We start from the raw sequence: 17,453 nt of genomic DNA on the forward strand, positions 1-17,453 counted from the left end.
AATACTGCAGCTAAGTCTAGCAACCTAGACAGACTACAGACCCATTCATGACAGTCTTGCCTCAATACCTACTTCCAAAGTATGATTGACTGTGGACGGTTTGAATAACTTAGTTATTCGGGAAGTCAAAACATGAAAAGTGAAACACAAGAATAATACTAATCCTATATGGCCCCAACACTTTGAGAGTAAATAAAAAAACACCTTTTATCTAAGCACCATATTGATTACTCATTATTCATGTAATGTTTCGAATTATCAACTTAATACTTGAATTAAAACAATAGTCATGCCATGCTCCAAGCATGAACACTATGTTTGCCTATGATCCTTTCTTTTGTGAAATAGATCAATTGAACACGACTCCAATGATGTTCATTTCACAATCCCAATCCCTTTTGTAAATGTAAGAATACCAAACTCTTGCCATTTACTGTAATATGTTAGATTCTAAACTTATATGCAATGATTCTCTTGTAATGACTATGCACAAAAGTCACAAAGACTTGGCAACAGACATTACAAAGTATTCCAATGGAGATCAATTCCATGGAAACGAAGTCTTATATTCAAAGTACATTCGTTTGAACATCCTTCTTTGCATTAAGTTTTCTAATCTTACACAGATTCAGAGAATAACTTCCACCTATGGAAACAATTCCATATTACCATTTTGACTGTCACTTCTGAACAAGAGTTGCCTCATTTCAGAATATATCAATATGGTCCTTTCCAAAGTTTACACTATACTTCCAATTGTCCACGAGCAACCAATCTTTGGTAAACCTCAGATTGTCCTCGACAATTGCTTAATCATTTTAGTCATATCCGGTTCTATTCATTTTTCCCTCTTAATGCCCTAAGCATTTGGAAAATTTAGAATGGATGTAATCGATCCTATACCCGAAGCATATGGGACACGATTCATGCTATAAAAATTTTGTTTTGCCATGTTCTCATAATTCGAACTATGAAGAGGGATGCCGTAATCATAATCGAATTTTAAGAACGCCACATATACAGAATTTCCTTATGTTGAAGCATTCCAACATAACATTCATATATATCATTGACTAAAGTTGATTAAAATCTCAATCTAAGCTTGTAGAATTGGAATGAAATATAATATCCTCTCCCTTAATTATAGATAAACAACTTTTCAAAGCGAATTGAAACTTTTGTTTTCTATAATTAACATTTCTAACTTGCAACACTTATCATAACTATCATGCTCCCACTAACATGATGATTATTAGCATAACACTTATGCTCCCACTAGCTTTGACATGTTCCCAGAAATCAACTGGACTTCTAGAAATCAATACTTTGTTGAATTTCTTACCAAAGTGCAGATTTCTGATACGAGATTACTTTGATAAGACTTTATCAAAATCATACACCTTTCCTTAGATAGCTCACATGTGTGTCTAAACAATTTTAGAACTATGAAAAGGGATGTCGCAATCATAGTGTCAATTGTTTAGACCTTTGACATTTCTCACAAGTCTATGTTAGTGTGTCGGTTAACCACATGCGCTCCACTAACGACTTTGAGAATGCAAATATCACACTTGCTATCTTCCTAAAATCTACTTAGTGAAAGCGTTTCCTCACCATCATTTTCATGAATCGGAGAGAAAGCTTATGACACTTAGATTTTATGGTGTATGTGTTCCTATCGATGTGAATTTGTCATAACCATAATCATGAGACAAGGTTAGTGACAAATCCAAACTCATATGGACTGAACTTGCCCAATCTCATTTTCTTGCCGCTCGGCAGCACAAGTGCCTACCAATGCTTCCAGGTTGTTATGCAAACAATTGAGAACTTATAGAACTCATAAGCATAGTCAACTTAAACTGGAATGGGCACTAAAACAGAAATATGTCAACACAATGGGTTACAAACCTTAAGTTATGTGCTAGCGATTAAACAATAGGTTTTATTCTTGATTAGTTCTTGAAACTATCTCAAGATATTTTAAGACTCCCACTGACCTCTGGACATATAAGATTCTCTTGTCAAGAACCAGTCTTTGACAAAATAAATATGCAAGAGTTAGTGCGAATTCTTATCAAGATAAGCACTTCTCACAATTGGTCTTAGTTGGTCTCTGTTTTATCCAAAACATCACAACTTACCAACTTCAAATGTACAAGAGTAAGAAACATGTTACTCTATATTTGATAAGTGTTATAAAACTTTCTTAAAATTATGTCACTCAAGTTACAATCTTAGAGTATGACTCTAAGACTTGTTTTGGAACGAAGTATGATTTATCTTTTGATATGACCATTTCCACAGTTCATGATTCCTCTCCTTAGCCATACAAATGCACTAAGGTGTCTTTAGAGGATCAATTGTGATATGGTTTTGTAATCACTAAGATAATAATAAAACATGATAATAAAGTACTCTCCCATATTTTTAGATTTGAGAAGCTTTTATCTTTCTGCCTAATTTGATTCTTCTCATTGTTATGCCATACATCGAAACTTTTCCAATGTTTCAGAATTATACTTAAACTTATAAGTATAACCATATTTACTAAACTTTAGTAAATCATGACGAATAGTCTTATCGATCCTTGTGGTGGACTTGACTAGTGCACAAGAATGTGTACTCGATCCCTTAGTCCTTCACTTGACTCACATGTACATGAGAACAAGGAATTAGTCTTAATTTACAAAAGATGAAAATTCTCATTCATCATACAATACAAGTTGCATGATTCCAAGTTTCTATCCAACTTAAACTTGGGTGATGAGAATCTTTCCTTATTTGAAAAATTGTGACACTACTATAAACGAAAGAATGAAATCCATTTCACAATATTGCTATCAATGAAATCATATAAACAACAAATTTTCACAAATGCCATCGAAAGGATACTTAAAATAAATAAAATCAAAACTTTTCTTTTATTTTAAAACTTGCGGAAAAACTTATCCTTACGATGTAAATACATATGAAAACATGTTGTTATCTATTCCAAACAATATATCACAACTCTTTAAGCAACAACTCAAAATTCTGATCATCGAATCATGCGATCGAAATCCATCTTCGCGATTAGAATCAGCTTACTCTTCTTTAAGCTTCCTCTCTTTTCTTTGATTCTTAAAACTTCAACATGTGACCCAGTCACATCATGTAATAAGAATCTCCAAATAGGAACTTAACAGAGTTAGATAGTGGACTTTACCTGAAGTAGAGTCAAACCTTTTTGACTTTACCATCCTTATGATCTTTCAGGTAAAATGGGCAGCTTCGCAACCAATGTCCCTTCTTTCGGCAAAAGAAACATATGGACTCTTTGGAAATGGTACACTTGATTGTCTAGACTTAGCCTTTCTCTTTACCATTGAGTCAAACGACTTGACCATGACCGATCCCTTTCCATTGGGAAGAGAAAGTTTTTCTGGACTTTCAATGTTACCATTACCAATGTCCATGGAAGCATGGGAGGTAGATCTTTCAATCAAATTTGCTTTACCATTGCTCTAAAACATTGTTGATTCAGTAACATTGTGCAAATATGTAAGATCATTAAGGGTCATGTCATGGTCTGTCACATAGTAGTCCTTAAAGAACTAACTATATGACTTAGGAAGTGATTGAAGAACCTAGTTAACAGTCAACTCCCTTAAGACTTTGATACCCAACTCTCCCGGCTTGCCAATATGTGACTTAATCTCCAAGATGTAAGCACATATAGACTTTGCTTGTCAATTAGGGATTGAGTGACCTTGAACTTATGGGTCAGGGAGAATTATTGGAGGAGGTGGAGGAAGTGAAGCTCTATCCAAAAGGATGAGGAAGACCATAGTTGTCTGAACTTAGACATCTATGAGGGAGAAATTCAACTTTCAGTTGATTTAAGTCCTTAACATAACACCCAATATGAAATAATAAGGCTAGGACCCAACAAACTATTTTATAACTTGGAAGAGGGATGTCGTAATCCAAGCTACAAAATAATTGAAGGTAGGTAAATGACGATTTACCAATTTCCACCATGAAAAACAAAATAAATTATTAAGTTTTAATTGGATTGAAACTCCTAGATCTTTTAAGATTCATTGAACTTTCAATGGCATGTTTAAATCTCGATTGTGCCCTCTCAAGTTTGTGACTGGGATGCCGAGGATCACAAACAAGGTGTGAATAACCATGCAAATTGACTTGGTACCCTTAAATTTATCACCCAATCGATGTGCCGGTTAAACACACGCGCTCCACCGATCTATGATAAAACTTAAGTCACCATTTGCCACACATTGTCAGTCCCATGTTAGTGTGCCGGTTAACCACACACGCTCCACTAACGACTTAACAAGGGTGCAAAGTGTAATTTCATGGGTTAGCACCAAATTCACATTTTCCTAAGTAACTAAGATTGAGAATTTATAAGTGTTTAGTTACTTAGTATTTATCATTATACTTTTAATGAAGGGAGAATTATAGTCCTTTCCTACCCGTTCGGCTAACGACCCTCCACCAGTCAAGGAAGCAGTGGGTGAGAGTGGACACCCATTAAACTGTCATTTTATAGGCAGTAACCTTATACCCCCCCTTAGAGACCGACTTCGTGAATGAGGCCTACTAATGGTAAGATTGACTTTATCTTATACATATATATAACCATTAATTTTTTAATATTATAATAGTATAAGGTTGAATTTTAAACTTTTAAAATTCTAAGGTTTAATTTGGAATTAAAGTATACATGGGGAGGTAACTTTGTAAATTCCAAAACTTGAGGTCAAGTTTTGAAACTATTCAAAACCTTTCATATTCATAACATATGAGTTTAATGTAGGTTTTTAAAACTTTTAATGAAGAGACTCTTGAACATCCATAACTTGAGGACAAGTTATGGAGTTCATAAAACTATTTATGAGGAAAACTCTTCAAGTTTCTTAACCTATGGTTTTAATAACCTTTTTTTAATGTGACTTTTCATATAACTTGAGGACAAGTTACAAAATACATATTATGAATAACTTTTAGATTAATTTGGATTGAAAACAACGATCACAAACATGTCTAGCAATATTCATAATCTTGATTAAACTCATATGAACAAGACAATTCAAATTAAATAATTTTTCATGTAATTAGCCTAACCATTAAAATAATACAAAACATAAAACTTTTGACTATTATCTTTTGAATTGGATTAGAATGATCATTACCACATCAAAAACAGGTTTTATAAGTCCAAAACAGTTTAAGGTAATGATTCTAGACCAATTCCAGCCTTAAAAGTCGAAAATATGATGTCAGGGGTTTCTACTCGTCGAGTGTATGAACCTACTCGACGAGTAGTATGAATTTCTTCATGGACTCGGCGAGTCCATCAGTGGACTCGGCGAGTCCAGTGCCCAGGAAGCCAGAATTTTCGATTTTAAGCTATTTCAACATGTATAACTTGAAAACAAGCCTAGGCTCTGATACCACTGTTGGGTTTTTAGCATTCTAACACTCCTAAGGTGTTCATGCAACCCTAAATACGTTGGATCTATGCTTTCACTAATTATACATGCAATGGTGTTTCCAAGGTATTAAACCTATGACTAGCATACAATTGACATATACCACACAAGAATCTAGTTAGGATAACAAACCTTATAGTGGAGATTGAAGTCTTGATGTATCTAGCCTTAAGAGCTTAGCCCCAATAGTGTGGAAGCCTCAAGTGGAATCACAAATGACCATCAACAACTTGGAAGAACTTGAGAGAATATGGAGCTCACTAAAATTGGCCACCTTTTCTTTCACACACACTAGTGCCAATTTTGTGAGCCAAGGACCCCTTTACATATTATGGAGGATTAGGGTTACATCCATGTAAACCCTAATACCCATGACCTTTCATTTACATAGGATCCATGGGTTAAAAGCTCCATGGAGTATCCATGGACTTCCATACACTTTTAGCCCATCCTAAATAAACCTTGGCCCATTCCATATATATATATATATATATATATATATATATATATATATATATATATATATATATATATATATATATATATATATATATATATATATATATATATATATATAAGAGTCCATATTTAATTAGCCTCTTTTTGATCACTAAATTAATTCCAAATTAATTCTTGATCAATACTAATTAAATAATATGATTTCATATTAATATATTATAACTTATAATATATTAATAAATCATAAATATCCTTTTCTCATAAGTCTATCCATACAAATTGTTCCGGTGAAGTGCAACCCAAATGGACCATGCCGGGGCGGGTCAAGTCATACCAATTATAGTTATATACTTAGACACTAATCCAACATCAACGTTAGTGAGAGGGCAGTTGGTGCTGAAGAAAAGATGCAGAGTCAGCGTCAACTAGCTCTTACAAGGAAGATGATGCAATCAAGAAGTGACACGCTGATCTTAGTAAGTTAAAATTAATGTTGAAATGAAGATGGAAGGTCATGACACATACAGGGGAAAGAGAAGAATGAACATTGGAAATGTTAGTAGTAAAATGTGTATGTACAATGTATACTCATTTGGTAAAACAAAAGAAATTTTTTAATGCACAAAAGGATATAGTAAATAAAAATAACAGCTTATGTTTAATTTTTTTAAAGTAGCAAAGTATAAAACAAAAATAATTTATCAGGGTCTAAACCAATAAATCAAACCATATAAATATCGTTCTCCCTGAGAGTAGAAAGAACGATTTTGTTTTTAGAATCAAACACTTTTCCTTGATGACGGTTGAAGAGAAATTTGTAACCAAAATCACAAAGTTGACTGATGGAAATGAAGTTGCCTTTTAGACCTTCGACATAAAACACGTCCTCCAGCTTAATCGTCCTGCATTCGAAAGTTCCAACGCCTGTAACAACTATTCCACTATTGTCACCAAAGGTTACCATTGGACCATCATTCTCTGCAAAATTTGTTAAGAGAGACTTGTAACCTCTCAAGTGTCTAGAGCTTCCACTGTCTAGGTACCAAGTTTGTCCTAGAATTGTACTTGATTCGATGTTAGTGTGAGAACTATCAGCATCACATATGTCATCAGGGGAATCATTGATAACAACCATAAGACCCTTGACATTCATCCCCTCATCTTCAAAAGTCTCCTCTTCTTCTACCTATTCTTCAAGATCCTCTTGTTTTTCAATGAAGGCTTTAGGTAGAGAGATGTTTTCTTTCTTCATGTGAGCTACCAACTTTTTGTATAGGACTTCATAGTTCTCAGGGCTCTGGGCTTCTTTTTTCTCCTTACAATCCTTGGCAAAATGGTCAGGGCTACCATAATTAAAGCAATTACCTGAGTTTATTTTCTCGGAGTTAGGTCTCCTTACTGAACTTCTCCCCTTGAACTGAGCTCTTCTAGCCCCATTTTCTCTGATTTCTTCATAACGATTGACGATAATTGTAGCGCTGGCGACAAGCTCGTCGGTGAGATCTTCATCACTTTGTTCACCCTGATCTGAATTGTCTGAGTCGCTGATGGTCTTCCTTGTATCCTTTCGAGACACCACTGCAAAATACTTTTACTTTTTCGAGTCCTTCATGCTTTCTTTACGAAGAGCTTTGATCCCTTCATAATTTCGCAGATTACCGAACAAAGAATTCAGATCCATGGAATCGATCTTCTCACCGTTCTTAAGAACATCAACATGATGTTACCAACTCTTCCCAATAGAATCGAGAAACTTCAGAACCAACTGTGATGAGTTCTTGACGATTCCCAGCCTGTGCATATCATTTACCAAACAGTTAAACCTATTGAAGGTTTGGGTAAGAGACTCACCTTATTGAGCAAAAAATACTCATATCTCCGATTAAGATTATTGATGGTTGTAGCCTAAAGTTCCACAGTGCCTTCATAAGCCAATGTCATTGTGTCCATCATCTCTTGGGCTGATTCATAATTCTGTACGACATGATACATGTGGTATGGAAGAGAATTTCCAATAGCGACCATGGCTTTCACATCGAGACTGAGTAGTCTCTTGTCATCGTCATCATAACTCGTTGCTGGCGTTTGCTTTAGACTGCCAACAGGAGCGTTGTTTACCATGGGTTGGTACATAGGAACATGGTGACCTTTTTCAACAATATTTTTCATTTCATAGTAAATGGTTTCAAGAACCACCATGGCCTTGGTTTTCCACATGGAGAAGTTGTGTTCATCAAAGGGACATATTTTTTTAGACCAAAAGATTTGGAATTGCTTGAAATTGACATGATAACTTGAGTGTATCACAAACCTGCTCTGATACCAATTGAAGGTTTCTGATGAAAGGATACACTTCAAGTATGAATAAGAAAGGTAAAACTAATCTAAGCAAAATAATCAACAGAAAGTAAATAACACAGAAGTTCTCCAAATTGTTCCTCTCACTAAGAAAAGAGTTTTTGTCTTCATCAAGAAGATGGGTTTGTCACAAAGATGGTTGACACAAAGCCATGATCACGATGATCACACACACGACAACATTAGGGTTTACCCTAATGTTGTATATATACTAATCTATACATGTATATCCCATGATTGAGGGGATTGTAGCTAATCTATACTAAGAACCGATCTTATCACAAAGATACCAGATCTGTGATATATTCTACATTTATCTATATCATTACCTAATATACAAAGATTACACATAATAACTATACTAAGTACTCATGCTGGTAAACTTGATACACTGGTGTTGTCAATGTGAAGATGCTAACGCTGATAGATTAACATGCATGTGTTTGACTCATCAGATCGTAAGGTGTGACCTTACATCATGTATGATTTGGTGATTAAAGGTTACATTTATGTAGTCAAAGTTTATTCGTTCCTTTTGCCTTAACAGGAAAAGCGATATCTTTGGGCTCCTCGGTGATTTGAGTTGATCTAAAAAAACCAGTCACCTGGTCCGAACTAAATTGATATGTTCAATTTGTAGTCTAAATTGATTACAAATCGGAAAATCAAGAAAAAAACAAATGAACATGAGGTTGATCATTTAATCCATGACTCTTTTCATACGATATCTTGTAAAACAAAGGAATAGTCGATCACTTATCTTAGGGACACCATTTGATTTTAATCAAAGTCAGGCAGTGGATTGAGAAGCACACCTTGTGGTTTAGTTAAAGGTTATACTAGAAATTGTAGTTATTGACTTATCCAAATGGAATACTGTTGGATTAAGGTGTCTAAGCTTATACCTAAATTGGTATAAACTGGCAAATAGAAGCAAAGTCCTTTTTGGGTTGTTCTCATAACTAGACTTTGATTAGAATGACATTTGTAGAGAGAGGATACATTATTAGATTATTATATTATTAATAAACTAATTGGAAATTATGAGGAAATGATTTGCTAATATATTATATGATTAGTATATTAATTAGAAATAGATAGTTGATTTGTTAATTTATCAAGTGATTAGTAATTTAATATGAGATCAATTGTTAAAATATTGTTCAAATAAGGGTTTATCCTTGTGATCCCTAACTATAAATATTGTTCCCTAGGTCGTTAAATTCGAGAATACACTTCCCTTAAAGGCGGTGAACGAAATTTATACGTCTTCTCCTCTCCCCTTAATTGAGTTCTAGTTCTAGGGTTTGGATGTGAGCCATTAGAGGCATCATCCTTTTGGTGCTATCTTTCCAAACTCTACAAAGGAAGGATTGAAGTGATTTGTTTGCTACAAGAAATCATGGTAGGTAAACCATTAACATTGATTTCTTAATTTCGAAATTTCTAGGTTTATGCTAGGTTTTGTTATTCAAAGTATGTTTCCTTATTGTGAAAGACATGGATTCTTTTAGGTCACATCTGCCTTTCTTAATTGTTAAATGTTTTCCGCATTGTGCATATTGATGTAACCTAATAAACCCATAAAGTATATCTTGAAAGGAATAACATATATGACCATGAAGTGTACCCACACTTTAGGAAGTTGGGATATTAGTTTATTTGACCAAGCATGGATTGGGACACATGAGTGTCAAGTTTTTTATAACTAGATGTTTTATATGAACTCAATCTGTATGTTATATTAAGGTATTCTAATGTGTTGGAATGTTCAATTCTTAGAGGCCTTGATTCTGGAGTATATGGAATGCATAATATACTAATATAAAAATTCAATTGTTTTGATATTTTCATGTATGCATAATTTTGGTCTATTCTAATTATTGTTTTGTGTAGATTTATGTTTATACTGAAATGGAGGATGATTGTTGGTCATTTTAGATTCACCATGTCTTTTTAGTATAATGAAATTCATACATTACCAATGAATTTCAATTCGTGATTTGTTATAATTTAGGAGGTGTAAAGTGTACTTTTGTATAAAACGACTTTGATAATGGTTCGACCAAATGGTTGGGTCGAGGGGGCCACACTCATGTGGTGCATGGTATCGTCCCAGACCGAAAATTTATTTTTTTAAGGAAAATGTTATGGGACATATCATTTTTGGAATATATATTCTCGATAATTATCCTTGAAACCGCCATCATTTAATTAAGAAACAAAATTAACATTTAATATTGCTTAATGGTTATCTTTGGTAATAAGAAGAATCTGAATTCTATAAATTCTTAGTTTGTTGTCTCTTATTAGTGCCTTGATTTGATATTTTTCTTTGAAGGTTTATCCTTATAATATGGATTTTGTGTAACCCATACATAGAGTCGAAATATCATATTCGAAAAGTGATCACATTATCTTTCAAGAAGATCCAAATTACTTATCGATTTCAGAAATCTTCTTTGTAATGCCCTCAAATTTGGGCTAGACCTTTAAAATATAGTAAGTGATAATTATTTCAATTAAAATCCTCGAATATGATAATTATTTGCCGTACATGTTACGTTCAATAAATAACATTTTAATTAGAAGATTATTTAGGATAAATAAGCTTAACTAAAGTTCTAGTAGCCATGATAACGATCTCGTGGATATAAGAAACACTTAAATATGCCTTCATATGAAGAGGTTATGATTCTTCAAAGTTTCGTGTTCAGCCATATACGACAAAGTGTGTCGTAAAAAGTGAATTGGAGATAGGTTGCTTATTAGCCTATGTAATCTAAAGGAAAGTTGTAGTAATCATAAAAAAGAAAGTGTGCATATAGAACATCAAAATCTGACTTCATATAAGCATGTTATGGTTTTTCAAAGTTTCGGTACATCAGTGTGCAACACAAAAAACGAAAATTAAATCGGTTGAGTGTTAGCCAAAACACTATAAATGAGAGTTGAAGATCTCATTAGTATGAATCCGTCGATATAAAGATCTCATATATATATATATATATATATATATATATATATATATATATATATATATATATATATATATAGACACACAAACACACCAAACGCATCCTACATCCGATATGATCTTACCTACTTGTTCCTTATTTCATAGATCTCGATGTATTCATTGGAATTGTTGAGGAATTTGAGAAATAATATAAATACGAATAGATACTGAAGCATAGTAATATTCGTATTTAAGTTGTTAAAAGGGATAAACTAAAGTGTTAGCAGAAGAGCTAGCTTTCCCAATGATCTTCCACCTTAATCAAGTGAGTGCCTAGTTACTTTAATGAACATGATTTTAATACAAGTATTATTAAAAGCATTAAATTGCTGTTCAAAGTTTATATGTGAATTATAAGCTTATTGACTGGAATATGTGTTAGATGTATAATTAATAATATATTATGTGCTAACCATATATGGTTCTATATGTATTAAGAGGTATGTGTAATATTATTACATAATAATAATAATAATAATAATAATAATAATAATAATAATTATAATAATAATAATAACAACAACAACAACAATAATAGAAGTATTATTTCTTAGAAAGTAAAAGTATATTAATACCTAATGATATGTGCAAAATGTATACAGTAGATTAAGATAGTGTTGCCTAAACTGAGTTGGTAGTGGGAGTTGATTAAAAAGCATTGTAGTCTTTCCTAGTGATGAAATAAGACTTGTAAATGATGATTATGTGTATTTTAAGACCCAAATGAGATGCTTAGTTCAATTATGTTGAATAATGAGTAGCATCATATTAAGGGTATGTCTAAGATGGGAATGGAGAGTAGAACCATGTTCGATGATTTTGATTATCGGTGAGGTACATTTCACATACATGAGTGTGGTATTAGTATTCCCCCTCCTTTTCCTGATTGATGACCAGTGGGGTATGTTTCACGTAAATGAGTACGATATTAGTACCCCCCTTTTTTTCTTTTGATGTGCTTTGTGTGCCATCATTTACGGAGTGATCAGACGAACTTTGTTTGTCAGCGTTTCCTTACAAGGTGACCAAATCAACTTTATAGACTACCGTATAGGGTGTGCATGCATTAGACCACTGCTAGACATGTCTGAGCCATCCAGATGACCAGATAGGGTGCGTCTGAGGGTAGAACTCTGTTCAATAATTCCTTGGGGTTAGACCATTACAAGGCACATCTAATTCATCTAGCGGAGTATAGATGACCACCCCTGATGTAACTTTCTTGTGGTGCTAATGAACGGTGGTTCATTCGAGTACTCCACTCTTCACGTTTGTTGTCTTTATTGATATTCGTCTGCTACCAACTTTAACATCATGATTTTTCACCCAAGTTTTTTATTGTTTAAAAAATTTATTTGAACAGAATATGTTAGCAGTAGTCTTATTTTGAATTTTATGAAAACATCACCAATGTTACTTTTATTACCAAAAACATCATTCATCAAAATTAAAGCTCATAAACCAATCAAAACAAAGATCTCAAAACAAGTGTTATTAAAACTCAACGAAATGTCCAAATGGTATCATTACTACAATAATACTAAAAGTAGCTACCCTAGAGACTCGATCCTCACCAAGTCATTAGACTATGCTACCTGTACCAATGCATGGCAAATAACAAGCAAAGAAACAAGTGTAAACATAGGCTAAGTGAGTTAATCATAACTACATTGTTATGGAATGCACATATCCCAAATGGGTCAAACAAAACATCATATAAACATACATTCAAACACTCATGTATCATGACATCACATACATCACAAAGATCACATAACCAACACGATTACGCTCAATTAATATTATTCATCTTTAGAGGTTGTTCATTTAGTTCCACTTCATTATTCATCTTTGTAAATAATTTTTATTACTTTATTCATCACAATAATATTATTAAATAACATTAATCCTTATTATCATCATTAACAATTACTCTCCTCTTAATCATCTTTGTAATTGTTGTTATAATACTTCTTATTTATGGGTCTATATAGTCATCAATAACCCCAAGGTAAGTATCCCATTCGCTACTAACGTGTCCGACATGACCCAATGCACTAAGTGAGGTGCGACTCTCACCCACAACATTGCCCCCGATTTTTGTTGCTTTTGCTACTCCGTCGTTCCATATACTAGTACATGCATTGTCATTAAGGATTGGTGTGAACGGTGCCAATTCCATCAAGTTATACCTCCCACATCCCACGTGGTCTTTGTGCAGATGTTCCATCAATCGTCAACACCACTCCAGTCCTAGAAACCTTGGACCATGCCCCGAGTGGTTGTCTATAAAAACCATTATGCGTCAAATTTGGCTTAAGCTCTTTTTCTATATGTATCTTTCAACCCACAAGACCATCATATTATCCGGATATGATACACACCTAAGTCTAGGTTGCTACCCTTCGCCCAACTAATGTTTTCCTTTTTTAATTAATTAATTATTAATTCATCTTGTAAGGGATTACACATATGACATCCATAAGTAATCATACATTTTTATTATCATATTTTTCTAGTATATTACTTCCCAAGTTACTTCTTATGTAAACATGTAAACAAGTAAATACAAGTTAATACATTTTAGATAACATACAAGTTCATGCATACATCATCATTATGGCTTGACAAAACCACTAGCATGCTTTGTCCTAATCACCATAGACAAGCATGTCCAAGAAAACATGACGTACATCCATCACATATAATCAACACAAGGCACTCTTTCTATCATCACCTTAACACACCACCTAAATCAAAAGAATAAGAATCTAGCATTTAAGCATCATAAAATTCTCATAAATATAACGGAACATAGTAGCCAATAACATATCACTTACAATAAGGGCATATCCTAGGTTCATTCCAATCCATCTAAGATATGACTTCTGAACTGTGAAATGGCACTATTCACTCGCAATGGTTTCGCAATTTGGTGTTTTATCCGTCAGTTACAACCATTATCCAGTGGTTATTTCCATGTTTTGACAACCTTTCACTAGTTATTTGAAGTTTATGATGTTATTGCGAAAGAATGGGTACAAAAGTTCAACATTTAAGAGTGAAATCTTATTTGCACGAAGTTTTGAATATGATTTCAGATCTGATGGGTTTTTAAGTTTCATGTTTGCCTTGGGAAAGGTTTCATGTTTTCTAGTCAACTTGATTGTGATTAGAGTATGTTGCTGGTGATTTTGAAACTTCTTAACTTTCCAGATCCTCTCCATATTATTTGTTGAAGATTCAACGGGGAGTGATGTTTGTTCAAGGGGGAGTTCGCAATTGCAGATCTATTCTCTTTGAAGATGATTTTTTAAGATCTATTCATCTTTCTTTGAAGACCCCAAGTTCTGATGAGTCTCATAATTTAAGGGGGAGAAATGCCAAGAAGATGTAAATCGTGATCTTCATCAGTTTCAACATTTAGGCGGTGATTGTTGAGTATTGAAAATATTGAAACTGATGATAGCCTTTGTGAAAGCATTTGAGAAGGCTATGATTGAAGACTTTTCATTAAGATTCTTTTTCTCAGTGGTTCCTTAGTTTATTTTAACATTTGATGTATTTAACCACTATATATAGCCTATAGCTTAGCTTGTTAGGTAAGTTTCCCAAAAACTCCCTTTCTGTATCAACATTAGTTAGGTTGAGCAAAACCCCAAAGTCTCTTTGTATGTTCCTTTTCTCAATCAATAATATAAAAGAGACTTGACCAGATTACTAGCAATTTTGTGTGATTGACTCATGATTCTTATTAGAATTCCGCACTCAGTCATTTTGTTTTGGACTTCACAACATATGACATCCATAAGTAATCATACATATTTATTATCATATTTTCAAGCATATTACTTCCCAAGTTACTTCTTATATAAACATGTAAACAAGTAAATACAATTTAAAACATTTTACATAACATACAAGTTCATGCATACATCATCATTATGGCTTGAAAACACCACTAGCATACATTGTCATAATCATCATAGACAAGTGTGTTCAGAAAACATGACATACATCCATCACTTATAATCAACACAAGGCACTCTTTCTATCATGACCATAACACACCACTCACATCAAAAGAATAAGAATTTAGCATTTAAGCATCATAACATTATCATACACATAACAGAACATAGTAACTAGTAACATATCACATACAATTGGGGTACTTGCAACCTAAGTAGTCTAGGTTCATTCCAATCCATCTAATATATGGAATTCCCGAACAAGGTACTTAAAATCCACAGAGATTAACTCACCTTTGTCAAAAATGTGTCCTCTCCACACTTCCAACCTTGTAGGAACTGAGATATCAAACCTTCCCCTAGTAAAAACAATTATATGAATTACTATAAGTTTACATGAACAAAGAATGACAATTGACAACCTAAACATGCAAATTAGTTACTAGGTCAAATTCTCAGATTTTGACTTGAAACAACACCCTGTCCAAGACCACTTTAGACCCACTTAAACTTGTATAAGTTACATTTTTTTTTCATATTCCAATATATTATAAATTTATCTTTTTATAAAATGCTCAGAGAAGTCCATACGATTTTTCTTATAATTTTCTATGAATTTTACAAGAAAGCATGTCCGTGCAACTAATTTCTGACAAGTCAGTGAAAATGACAATTTTCACCTTGGTTATGGAAATTATCAGGTTTTGGAATAAATAATGGACAAAATCGACTTAAAATTCAAACTTTAAGAGTTTACGAATCCCTAATCCGAATCCTGATGATTTTCCTAGATTTTTTTCAAAACAGGGGCATAATAGGATTTTTTATGAATTTCCCAGCTTTGCATTTTAAGGGTTATTTGACAACTTAACCCATTAAGCCATAACCAAAATCAAATATAAAGATATAAGTTAAGTTCTTAAAAATATAAAAATATATAGAAGTTAAAATAATAATTTCAACCTCAAGCCATGATTCAAAGTATATTGCTTTTATGGGAAAAACAAAGTTCGTTACTAAAAGAGAAAACACCACTAGGGCTTGAGTTTCCTCCACCATTAAGCCTCATATTAAGAAATTTAAGGAATGTTTTGAAGACCTTTTGGATGGCTTAAAACATGGTATTTTACATAAAATTACCCACTTGAATCAAGATAGAAATAACATGAATTTAACAATCAACAAAGAAGACAATGTCCCTAAAACTTGGAGTAATTCAAGGACATGAAAAATAACTTTCTTGAGAGTGTTCATAGAAAATTTTTAACATTAACAAACCATCAAAATACACCCAATAGCATTTGATCATATGAACATTCAAAGATTGTAACGAGATGGAAGATATTATTATTAACACCAAATAGGAAGAAATTGACAACGTAATAAATCAATTCTTCATCAATTGAAAATGAATTGACATGATAGGAGAACCAAGGATTTACAATGGAAAAGAGATTCATCGTGAAACTCTAATTGTGCAAGAATACTATCAAGCCCCTCCTTCCTTGCCTTGTGATGCCACTCTTATTCTCCCTCTTTTTTCCCTTCTCTCGTTGTTGTCTCCTCGTTTCCACCCTACATAATCACAATTATCTTCCTTTTTTCCTGGTAAGCGAAGACTTGGCATTAAGCAAAGAATAGATGGGGTGAGTCTTGATACGCATGAATAAATCACAAGAGAATAAAAATGCACGAACAAGCCATACACAAGAAAAACGGACGTAACCCTTGACAAAAGAAACTTATGTAGCCTCTTAAACCCATTAATCATATTCAATGTGATTAAATGTGATTTTTTTTCAATTTAGTCCCTCAAATTTTATGATTAAATTCCAAACACCCCTAACCCTAATAATTATACATCCTAAGTTTTCTATTATGTACACTTAAGCCCCTCAACACCATTTACACCAATTAAATGAATTATATTTACCCTAATTAATTCCATAAATCAATTTAATTGGATTATATTCCTCTTAGTTATTGATTAATTCTTTTAAATATTAAATAATACTAAATTTAATTAATTTATTCCATTTTAACATCATAAAGCTAAAATGATTAACATCAATAATTATTCGAGTAATGGAAAAACTAATGTCGTTTGTAGAAGGATTTTCAGGTTGTTACAATTCTCCCTTCCTT

The sequence above is a fragment of the Lactuca virosa genome, chromosome 4 (assembly GCF_052849685.1).
Source record: "Lactuca virosa cultivar CGN04683 chromosome 4, Lactuca_virosa_CGN04683_v6, whole genome shotgun sequence".
Lineage (NCBI taxonomy): Eukaryota > Viridiplantae > Streptophyta > Magnoliopsida > Asterales > Asteraceae > Lactuca > Lactuca virosa.